The sequence below is a fragment of the Cricetulus griseus genome, chromosome 4, assembly GCF_003668045.3.
Source record: "Cricetulus griseus strain 17A/GY chromosome 4, alternate assembly CriGri-PICRH-1.0, whole genome shotgun sequence".
In the NCBI taxonomy this organism is placed as follows: Eukaryota; Metazoa; Chordata; class Mammalia; order Rodentia; family Cricetidae; genus Cricetulus; species Cricetulus griseus.
The window spans coordinates 193,766,368-193,777,122 of NC_048597.1; the positions used below are offsets into that span (position 1 = coordinate 193,766,368).

The following is a 10,755-nucleotide window of genomic DNA, read 5'->3' on the forward strand; positions in this document are numbered from 1 at the left end:
GAGATGTCTCTCTTGTCTGTATGGAGATGAAAGGGCATTGTGGAAAAATCTGTAAACATACTCTCCAGACCAGAAATATAAGAGTCTCAGAACTTCCATCTTACCATGGAGCTTATGGGGGCCTTTAAAAATATCAGAAAGATCCATTGCTAGTAGGCAAGTTAGTACGGCTGGAAGACCATTAATAAGAAGTTAAAACACTGGAAGCCAGCCAGATGTGGGGCTGTTTCCCAAGGGGTGAAACTCATTATCTATTTTGTAGCTCCAGTGTTATAATTACACAATAACATTCTACTCTATGCATAACTAATAATACACACGGTTATAGGACGGCCTGGAGAAGGTGCAGTGTCGGGTAGTGATGTGCCTTCCAGACTGTGAAGGACACAGACCCCAGGGACAATGATCCCTGGGGATGGAACTATGGACAATGGAGCAGGCAAGAAGAATTGGTGTTCCCTAGAAGCTGTACTTATTCTAGGTAGTTTTATACCTCTTTATGCTTCAGCATTACTGGATTTAGAACTGTATACATTTGTGTCTTTGTTCTATTTCTTAAAAACATTCCATCAAAGGGGAAGGGGAGCCAACAAAGCATTCCAAATGCTGGGGCTAGAATTTGGACCACAAGACATCAGACCCTCATGACCCACAGAGTCCCCTGTGTGGATGCCTGGTCCATGTTTTTACATGTCCTCCTGTGTAGATGCCAACTCTGTGGAAAGCCTTCTGTCTTAAGCTGGCCTTGTCGTGCTTCTCTCTCTTCCAAAATGTCACTTCAGGGAAACACAGTGGGAGGAGCCAGGCCCAAACACATGGCTTCTCATGGGCATAGGTTGAGTATGGTTAAGGAGGAACCTTCAGGTGGGACAATCTTATGGTTATATCACATAGGCACACGCACCCCAAGCACACAGTTCTTCTTTGCCCTTTTCTCCTCCTTCCTTTCCATTCTGTACTTTCCCCAACTATTTCAAGGTACAAAACCATCTATGACTGAAAGACCCCCGAAGAGGCACTTTCGTAGAGGGAGACCCACACACCCAGGAATCAGCGAGGCCACGAACTGGATGCAAAAAACAAGAGGCTTTATTGGAGACGCGGGTACCCGGGGCGACTTAGCTTTGTGTGGCTAAGCGCGCCGAGCCAAGGGAGAGGGGTCCTTATATAGGGAAAAAGGCGTAAGCTAGGAGCAGGGATTCGATTGGATAATTCTAATGAGGCATTGTACAGAGCTATTCCCATTGGTCAATGTATATGAGGCGCTATACAGGGTTATTCAAATGAGGCAAAGTACAGAGTTATTCAAATGAGGTGAAACACAGAGTCTTTCAAATGAGGCGAAATACAGAATCATTTCCATTGGATGGTTCAAATGAGACACAGAGCCATTCCAGATCAGCATATTCTCAAGGTCTGGTGTCTGGTACAGCAGACTCAATTCCCCCCCTTTCCTGATGGCTGACCTTGGGGGCGGAGACCTTGGGACGGAGTGTTTCTCTTCGGGCGGGGCGGGGGCTCAGGGGCAGAGCTCCAGGCCGGCTCACTCGGTGTTTGTTCTCGTGCTGACCCACCTGGTGCTCGCCCTCGTGCCGGCCCACCCGGTGCTCGTTCTCGGGCTGGCCCACCTGGTGCTCATTCTCGGGCCGGCCCCACCCGGTGCTTGTTCTCGGGCCGGGCGGGGAAAGGCCACCGGGGGTGGGGATCGGGGAAGCCGCCGACAGGAGGAAGAGGAGACAAACTTGAGAAAGAAAGGGCTAAGGGACAGGGGTCTTTCATGACCAGAAGACCTGCTTTCAGCCACTGCCAAGTCACACTGAGTTCAGAGTGACCATCCGTCAGATGGACAGCAGGTCAGAGTCATTGCTTGCATGGGGACAAACCACAGAGCAGACTGGAAAAAAACAAGACCCAGGTACCCAGATGATGCTGTGGGCAAGGATTAATTCACCTGAGACTTAAAAAGAATAAATCAAGTGCAGCCCCCCACCCCCACCCCACCAAAGGCCAGAGGCTGAAAGTCTGATTTCCATGGAAGGAGAGACATTGCCTCATCCTCTGAAAATGGAGAGATGAAAGCTTACTGTAGGCTGGGTGATCTATTATCAAATAACTAACTCCCAAAAGTCTCATGTTATCCTAAAGCCATAAGGTGGTGGAGACACCTACAACTGTCCCAAGTGCTACAACATCTCCTACTGAAAGTCCTCTTGGAAAAGTTCCTTTGAAAGTCCTGCCATGTGGCTTTGTGCAGTACATGAGAGTAAGTGCTTGGTCATCCTGTTCCCTTGAGCAAACACTTTGGCAGAGAAACCATCCAGATAATGGAAGATGATGTGTTCCTGGACACTGGCCCCCTCCAGTTTGAAGATTAAAAAGCAAACAAACAAAAAGCACCTTTTTGGAAGAAGCAGAGGGGGTCCAGCTTTAGGTTTATGGCCGCATGTATTATCAATGATAAAGGGCTTTATTTACAAATAACTTTTCTCCACACATTTTGTCTGACCAAATTATAGGGTACAAAAAAAATAAAGGGTTTAAATTGATAAGAGCAGTAATTATTTGTGAAGGGAAACCATTTCAGATGTGTTCAAAACTAGCCCCCCTCCTGCCCCATTCCTGTGATCTTTGCTTTCATAGCCTTCTTGATTTAAGTGTTTTGCTTTTAGTGCACTTATCTCAGAATTGGGAAATGAAATACATAAACAGCATTATTTTAAAATAATGTATTTTTATCTAGTATGGTACTCTTAGTTCTTATGTAGAACTATAATTTGAAATACTTCGTGTCTCCTGTCTGCATTCTCAAAAGTCACTGTTATATTTTACATTGGTGCTAGCATTGCTTACACTACTATGCTTGTGATCTGCTTCACATATTTAATTAAATGTTTTCTATTTTTTTTATTTATACACTGAAGCATTTTAACATGAATGGGGTAATTTTATAAGTGGAAAAAATATCCAACCTAACACATAAAATGTTGTGTTCTTTGACACATAGACAGTTAAAAACCAAAAATTCCTCAAATGTTTCCAAACTAAAAGAAATAGATGCTTTTAAAATGTTAGGAATAAATTTGAACCATGTGTGCTGGCTCATGCCTGTAACTGGAGTATTTACTTGAGAGATGGGTGATTGCTACAAGCTTAAAGCTAGCCTGGGCTACACAGTGAATTCCAGGCCAGTCGGGACTACAGAGTGAGAATTTGTCTCAAAAAAAAAAAAAAAAAAAAAAAAAAAAAAAAAAAAAAAAAAAAAAAAAGCCAAATAAACAAGCAAAACCCCAAAAGAACAAGTTAGTTTTCTTATTTGCTTTATTTTTGTTTTATTTGATATTTTCACCAATCTGTTCTTAACAATGAGTCCAGGTTTGTTGGTTACAATATGAAGGGTTTTTTGCATGATTATTTGCAATCATTAAAACAATGGAGGTGCCGGGCATTGGTGGTGCACACCTTTGATTCCAGCACTCAGGAGGCAGAGGCAGGCGGATCTGTGAGATCAAGGCCAGCCTGATCTACAGAGCGAGTTCCAGGACAACCTCCAACACAATACAGAGAAACCCTGTCTTAAAAAATCCAACAAAAGCAGGCAAATCCCCGCGTGCAGAGAGTGGCGAGGCAGGGGCTGTCAGGCAAAGCGCGGGCTGCGGTCAAGGCCACCTCTCTCCTCCAAAGCCATGGCTTCCAAACTCCTGGGCGCGGTCATCCTCGGGCTGCACGGCTGGAGTAAGGACACCGTATGCGAGAGGATCGCCCAGAACTTTGGTCTCCAGCATCTCTCCTGCAGCCACCTCTTGCGGGAGAACCTTAAGGCCAGCACGGAAGTTGATGACATGGCAAAGCAGTACCTACAAAAAGGTCTTTTGGTTCCATATCATACGACTAATGGTGTCAGAACTGGAGACCCGGAGCACACAGCACTGGCTACTAGATGGCTTCTCGAGGACATTAGTACAGGCAGAAACCTTGGACAGAATCTGTGATGTGGACCTAGTGATCAGTTTGAATATTCCCTTTGAGACACTTATAGACCGTCTGAGCCAACGATGGATTCACCCTTCTAGCGGGAGGGTCTATAATCTGGACTTCAAGCCACCTCAAGTGCTGGGGGTTGTTGACATTACTGGTGAGCCACTTGTCCAACAGGAAGATGATAAACCTGAAGCAGTTGCTGCCAAGCTACGACAGTACAAGGTTGCGGCAAAACCAGCCATTGAACTATACAAGAACTGGTGGAAAATTCCACCAGTTCTCTGGGACGGAAACTAACAAAGTATGGCCTTATTTTTACACACTTTTCTCAAACAAGATCACACCTATTCGATCCAAAGAAGCATACTGAGCCTGCCATCGGAAAAACCAAGAAGTCACGGTCGTTCACTCAATCACACATTTCGTCCTGGTGCCCTGGCCAAATTAGAAGCTAGCTGAGATAGCTTCCAGCATCTTTTCTAGTTTAAGTGATGAAGTAATGAGGAAAATCTAGTGGGTAGAAAGAATTCACGAAGAAGAAATGCTCCTCCTGCCTTTGAAAAGAAGCTGTAGCTCTCCCAGTGGGAAAGCAAGGCCAGACTGGATGTCCACCAGCGTTGAACCTACAGTCTCATAGGTTGACAGCCATATGCTGCTATCCTAGCCTTTTTGCATGCAAAGGTGGTGGAATCCCTGGTTCATGCCACCTTCCACAGGCTGTTGAACCACAGCACTGTAAACCTGAGAACTCGAAGGGCTGTGGTCTTGATGACAATTGAATTGATGCTAATTGCACTCAGCGACTGTTTCTCCCTCCCATCTTAGACTACCTAGTTTCTGCTGACTGTGTCTTCAATCATCTGCCTGCTCCCTTCATATGCTACTCAGTAACACGCTAGTTTCTGCATTTTCCCCTCTAACTTCCTTCTACAAGCTGAGAACCAGGGGACTAGATTCAGTCCCTTCATACTGGGAACTGAGCCAGGCTGCTCTGCCTGTCTTGAACCTACTCTGTACCTTTCATTGTTTAAAAAAGATTCCCCGGAGTCTCTGGGAGTTCTCAAAAGAAATGTGGGATGATCACATCTTCTGCAGAGAAGTAATTGTATGGAAATCACTGGACCAATGAGATGGGTTAGGCTTCTTTACTCAAGGCAAGATGAGTATTGAACATGCTGCTAAATATTAATGCTGACAGTGTTGTCTTTCTGTGAGTGATCCAAGCCAGATGGTACGAAGTCAGTAGAGGGAACAAGCCTGTGGGCTTGGAGCATCTTGCACTAGATGTACATTGCACCTGCACTGAGTAAGACATCTTTACCATTGTGGGAACTCAGAATCTTTTTGTTTTCTTCCTATTCCAAAGATGCAGTCTATAGGTGGCCATAAAGTCCAGAAATGAAGATGCTAATATTTTGTCAATCATCACATGTCAATAAAGCATCTGTTAAAAGAAAAAAAATCTAACAAAACAAAACAAAAACAAAAAACAACCAAAAAACAATGGAGGCAGGGCCAATGAGATGGCTCTGTGGGTAAAGGTAACTACCACCAAACCTGATAACCTGAGTTCCGTTCCTAGTATCCACAGTGGGAGGATAAAACCAACTCCTGCAAGTCGTCCTGCGAATTCAACATACGTGCTATAGTACATGCATCCAAACACACATCCAAACACACACACACACACACACACACTGAACAAATGTTAAAAAAACAACAACAAAGAAATAACACTGGAGACAGTATGTCTCCAAATAAGGAGCTAGAGAATCTATGCCATATGGCCTATAAAAAGTTTATAAAAATTATTTAATGATAAGGAAAAATATCTGCTGCCCTACATGAAACTCATATCCTATATGACATACAAAAGTAAGAAAACTTATGTAGAGTCTGAATAGCCTGTGTAAATTTGTTTGAAAAATACTGAAAAGCTGTTTATATCAGATTAATAGTGGCTTTCTTTACATCAGTTAAATAGGTTTCAAAGTTCATAAATCATTAATTCTTACATCTCAAGGACCTTTGAGATCACTTGATTCAGCTGCTCATTAATTCACTAGATAATGCATTCCATTTATAGATTGATCCAAATAGTAGGGAGTTCTTTCTTAAATGGAACTTACCTGCCCCTTCTGGTTTTGGCTAGTTGCTTTGAGCCTGCCTCTGGGAGACAGGAGTAATGCCTAATTCCTAAAAGAGCCAGCCCTCCATATCTTTGAGTCCTAAAGCCATAGATTCAACCAAACTCAGACCAAAATCTTTTCAAAAAGCATAACTAAACTGAACATGTACAGACCTTTGCCACAGTTCCTGAAGCACTACAGTCTGACACCATTTACATAGCATAACATTTACATTGCATTAGCTGTTGTAAGTAATCTAGAGAAAAGGACATACATAGCAGAGTGTGTATAAGTGAAAAGTAAATACTATCATGCTATGTAACAGATTTGAGCAAACAGACATCGCTTCCACTACTACTTAACATACAAAGCAGGATGGTCCTCTTCTTCCAAGATTTTCTTTTCCTCACTGTGATCCCCAGCTTTTTCTTTACTCTCTTGACTCCTCCTATGGTCCTGCTTCACCTCCTGGAGGTCTTGCAGGAGTCTATATCCTTGCAAACTGAGTCATGCAGTTCAGAGAGTACCCCACACTGTGCTCAGGTTGGCCCAGATCCCAGGTGACCATTTACTCCTTCAGTTTCTATACATCGGAGGTTGAGCCTAAAATCAAGGAAAACTCCCCTAGAAACCTCACACAGGAGCCACTGTTTAGAACTGTCTGTCCTGAGTTTCTTCTATTAATTCTTAGATCACAGCGCAGAGTCTACAGCAATCTGTGGTTCAGCATCTGTCCTTTATATCAATCCATACTAAGCCATATCAGATCATTTTGCTTTGTATCCCACTCTGTCAAGCTCATTTGGAATCACAACTCTATCCAGCAATATACTGCACTTTCTAAGTTTCCTTTTCCTCACATTGATTAATAAGGCTTCTCTACACTTACTCACCTCAGAAAAACCAAGTGAAGGTCAAGAGTTAGAAATCTGCCTTTTGTCCCTTTTGTCCCAAACCCATCTTTTCCCAGAAGACTTTATTACAAGGTGTTTCACTGGATTCCACCACTCATTTCCATCTCTGTGAGATCAACATGTAAGTGCTTAAGAGGAGAGACAAGAGGGAAGGAACTCAAGAAATCCCTGTGCTTGAGTTCTAGCACATGTCCTAGTTAAGTGTATGAAGGAGGCCGAGGGGAGAACACACACAGAGAAGGAGACGGAATGTACCCAAAAGAAAAGAGGCCTGACAAGAAGATAATGTCTCTGGCATCAGTGGCTCCACAGAGCTGACAAACTAGAAGTAAGCATAGTGACAAGCAGGGTTTCAACCTAGTGACCCCTGTCAATGTCACCCATGCGGACCCATTTCCTTGAAATGTGGCTTCCAGAAAAATACAGGATGAGGGGAAACTGAGCAGCTAGGTGTTTTGGAAACCATATCTGTTGTTATCACAGAGTGTTCCACCTGGCCTCCAGCTCCACACCTACAACCTAAGGAAGTTTAACTGGTGACAGCAGCATTGTCCTTGTTTCAGTAGTTTTGACATGATGAGATGAGATGTGCTGTTTAGGGCTGCTTACGATGTGTTTCGAACCAAACCCTGACACATAGAAGTGATCATTCCAGAATCTCTGTCTTGCTCAGTGTTCCCTTCACTTTTCACAAATTCAACCTGCTTTGCGCACACTCCTCAGACACCACACTTTACCCATTCCACATGCTTTGAGCTTGTACATGCTCCATGCTACTACGAGGACATCCCTGAAGTCTAGCATAACGGCACAGTTCCTATAGATATTTTTTCTGGAACTTCGTTCTGTGCACCCATTTAAGGCACAGTGGGAATCATGCTTCCCAAAGATGCTCAGCCTGTAAAGTTGGTCTTGGAAAGCGGTGTCAGAATTTGGAAGTGAAGACAGTTAATATCATAAAAGGCGCTGGGTGTTAGTGCATCACTGCAGTGTCTACTCTTGCGGGGTCTTTGAACTTATCTCTTTTTGTGGTACTGACTCTGATCATTTACTCTTTTCCTTCAATTAGCAATAATTCTCCTTCAGGTTGCTTGCTTATGCACATTCTTCTCCATCCAAATTAAAAAAAAAAAAAAACAGACCTAATGAAGTTACAGTTTTAAAAACTCTAATGTCCCTCAAACTCCTTAGCTGTCTCAGCTCACTAGACAGTCATTGACAGTGGCATCTGCCTTCATCCCCTTTACCCTCCATCTCCCCTTCCAAAAAGATGCTTCTCTGTAAATGAAGTTAAATGCTATTTGCCCATCCATCCGACTTCTCCAATCATTCACATCCTTCTCTTTGGAATGCTTTTTTTTTTTCATCTGTCATTCGGTTAGTGTGCATTGTCCATGTACCTACCACACACTTGATATTGAGAGCACAAATATTAAAAGCTTTCAGATCAGGTCTTCGTGGATGGTACAAAGATCAGCAAGAAAACAAAAAGAAATGTGTGTTTTCCTTTTTAAAGGAGTTTGTCAATAGGAAGGTATCAAAGCCATGTCGATGGGGGATGTCCATATATATATGTTTCTCTTATTGGTTGATGAATAAAACACTGATTGCCCAGTAGCCAGGCAGGAAATAAAGGCAGGGCTACCAGACAAGGAGAATACTAGGGAGAGGAAGAGAGAAAACCCACCAGGGAGACACCATGTAGCTGCTGAGGGAACAAGATTCTCCAGTAAGATAGACCACGTGTAAATACTTAGATTAATAGAAATGGGCTAATAATTAAGAAAGAGCTAGCCGCTAAGAAGCCTGAGCCATTGGCCAAAGAGATTATGATTAATATAAGTCTCTGTATTTATTTGGAACCAAACAACTGTGGGTCCCAGTAGGACAGAAACTTCATCTACACCATTTGGACAAGCAGGATGTGATCAGGGAAGCACATATGGACTGATCTAGTCAGGAGAGGGGTGATTGAGAATTAGAAGGGTCTCAACATAAAGTGTTTAAGAAGGTAAGAGGTGGTCAGTTAAGACTTTTGACAGTATGATGTGTATCATGGGAAGCCACTGAAAAATTCTGAGCCATTTAGTGGCATGATCAGATTTCTAGTTTAGGAAGAACACTCTGGTGGGATAGTGAAGAGGGGGCTAGGGAAATAGAGCCCAGAAGGCAGAGGACCAGAAGGAAGCAGAATCTGTGAAAGGTTGGACCAGTAAAAACGAGATGATGGAGCTGAGGGGAGGAGAAACTCAATTGTGACAAATTCAGCAGAAAGGCTGTCACAAAGAGGACAGGCAGCATCCTGCTTTCTCCTTCCTGCTTGACTGGTTCTTGCTCTTGGGCCCCTGGGGATGAAGCTGAGAAGGCTCCTTGTACTATCCCTTCATGATGTCCTGGATCTCCTGCACAGAAAGGTCACAAAGCCCAGAGCTACATAAGTGGCCTTTACTTCACCTCAAATTCCAGCACCAGTTTTCAGTGAGTGACCCAGCATCTCTTCTTGGAGGCCATCTGCACATCTCTAAGTAGGAACCATGATCCTTTCTGTACACTTGTTTCTTCTTATCTGTTGGGGGAAGAACATTGCTATACCAGGTATATGCTCTGCATGCCTGCTCTTCCAGCTGGATGCTTTAAAAGCCTTGACCTTTGTATCATCTGCAATTAGCTCACCTATTCACCAAATTACCAAATTCGCCAGCACATAAAATCTACCTTAAACTAAGGTTAGGATGGTGACTTAAACAAAGTTATTTTTCATACACAATTTCATTCAAGTGACAAGCTACTAGATGTATTATATATTATGTATTACATATAATGAGCACATATGTATCCAGAATTCTTGCTTTTCATGTTCAGTAGGGTACTGTGGTGACCAGCTGACCTGTCGAGCATGCCTGCAAAGGGGAGTGAGGATTGAGAAAAGAAAGAGACAAAAGACAGAAGATGGAGTCAGAAGGGCTCTCAGTAAATACTGTAGATGTCTCAAATTTATTTCTCATAGCCTTTTATACTCAAAGCAAAAGGGGAGGCAAGAGACCTCCTTACCATGACACAAGGAACAAACAAGCACAGTGACCTCCTTAATTCTCAAAACATCTGCTAACCATGCCCTAAGTCACTGTGGGCTCCCACAGGGTACTAAGTCTCTCTCTATCCCTCTTCCATCCTCCCTCCCTCCCCCTTAGACAGGGCCTTACTATGTAACCCAGACTGGCTTCAAACTCTCTATCATGTACCAATACTCCTAGCTCCTTTCACTTTGTTGTTTTAATATATGTATAAGTGGTGTGTGTGTGTGTGTGTGTGTGTGTGTGTGTGTTGTGTGTGTGGTGTATGCATGTGTGGTGTATGTGTATGGTGTGTGTATGTGTGTGTATGTGTGTGAGTGTGTGTGTATGGTGTGGAGTGCGTGTGTGTGTGTGTGTGTGTGTGTGTGTGTGTGTGTGTGGTGCATGTGTGTGTATAGAGTGTGTGGGGTGTGTGGGGTGTGGTGTGTATGTGAGAGAGTGTGTTCTCATGCTTGTGGATGTATAGTTGTGCCTATAAATGTACATGCTTGAGTGTGGAGTCCCAAGGTTGATATTGGGAATCTTTCTCCAGTTCTCTTCCACCTTATTCATTGAGGCAAGGTCGCTTAATCAAACCCAGAGCTCTTGGATATATTTAGTCTCACCAGCAAGCTTTCTCTGGAGAATCCCCTGTCTCTAAGGTTGAAATTACAGACAGGC

At 43.4% G+C, this 10,755-nt stretch overlaps 1 pseudogene; it reads left to right on the forward strand.

Moving 5' to 3' along the window:
- Positions 1-3,683: 3,683 nt before the first annotated feature.
- On the forward strand, positions 3,684-4,348 carry LOC100751253 (annotated as a pseudogene).
- The last annotated feature ends 6,407 nt before the right edge of the window (positions 4,349-10,755 follow it).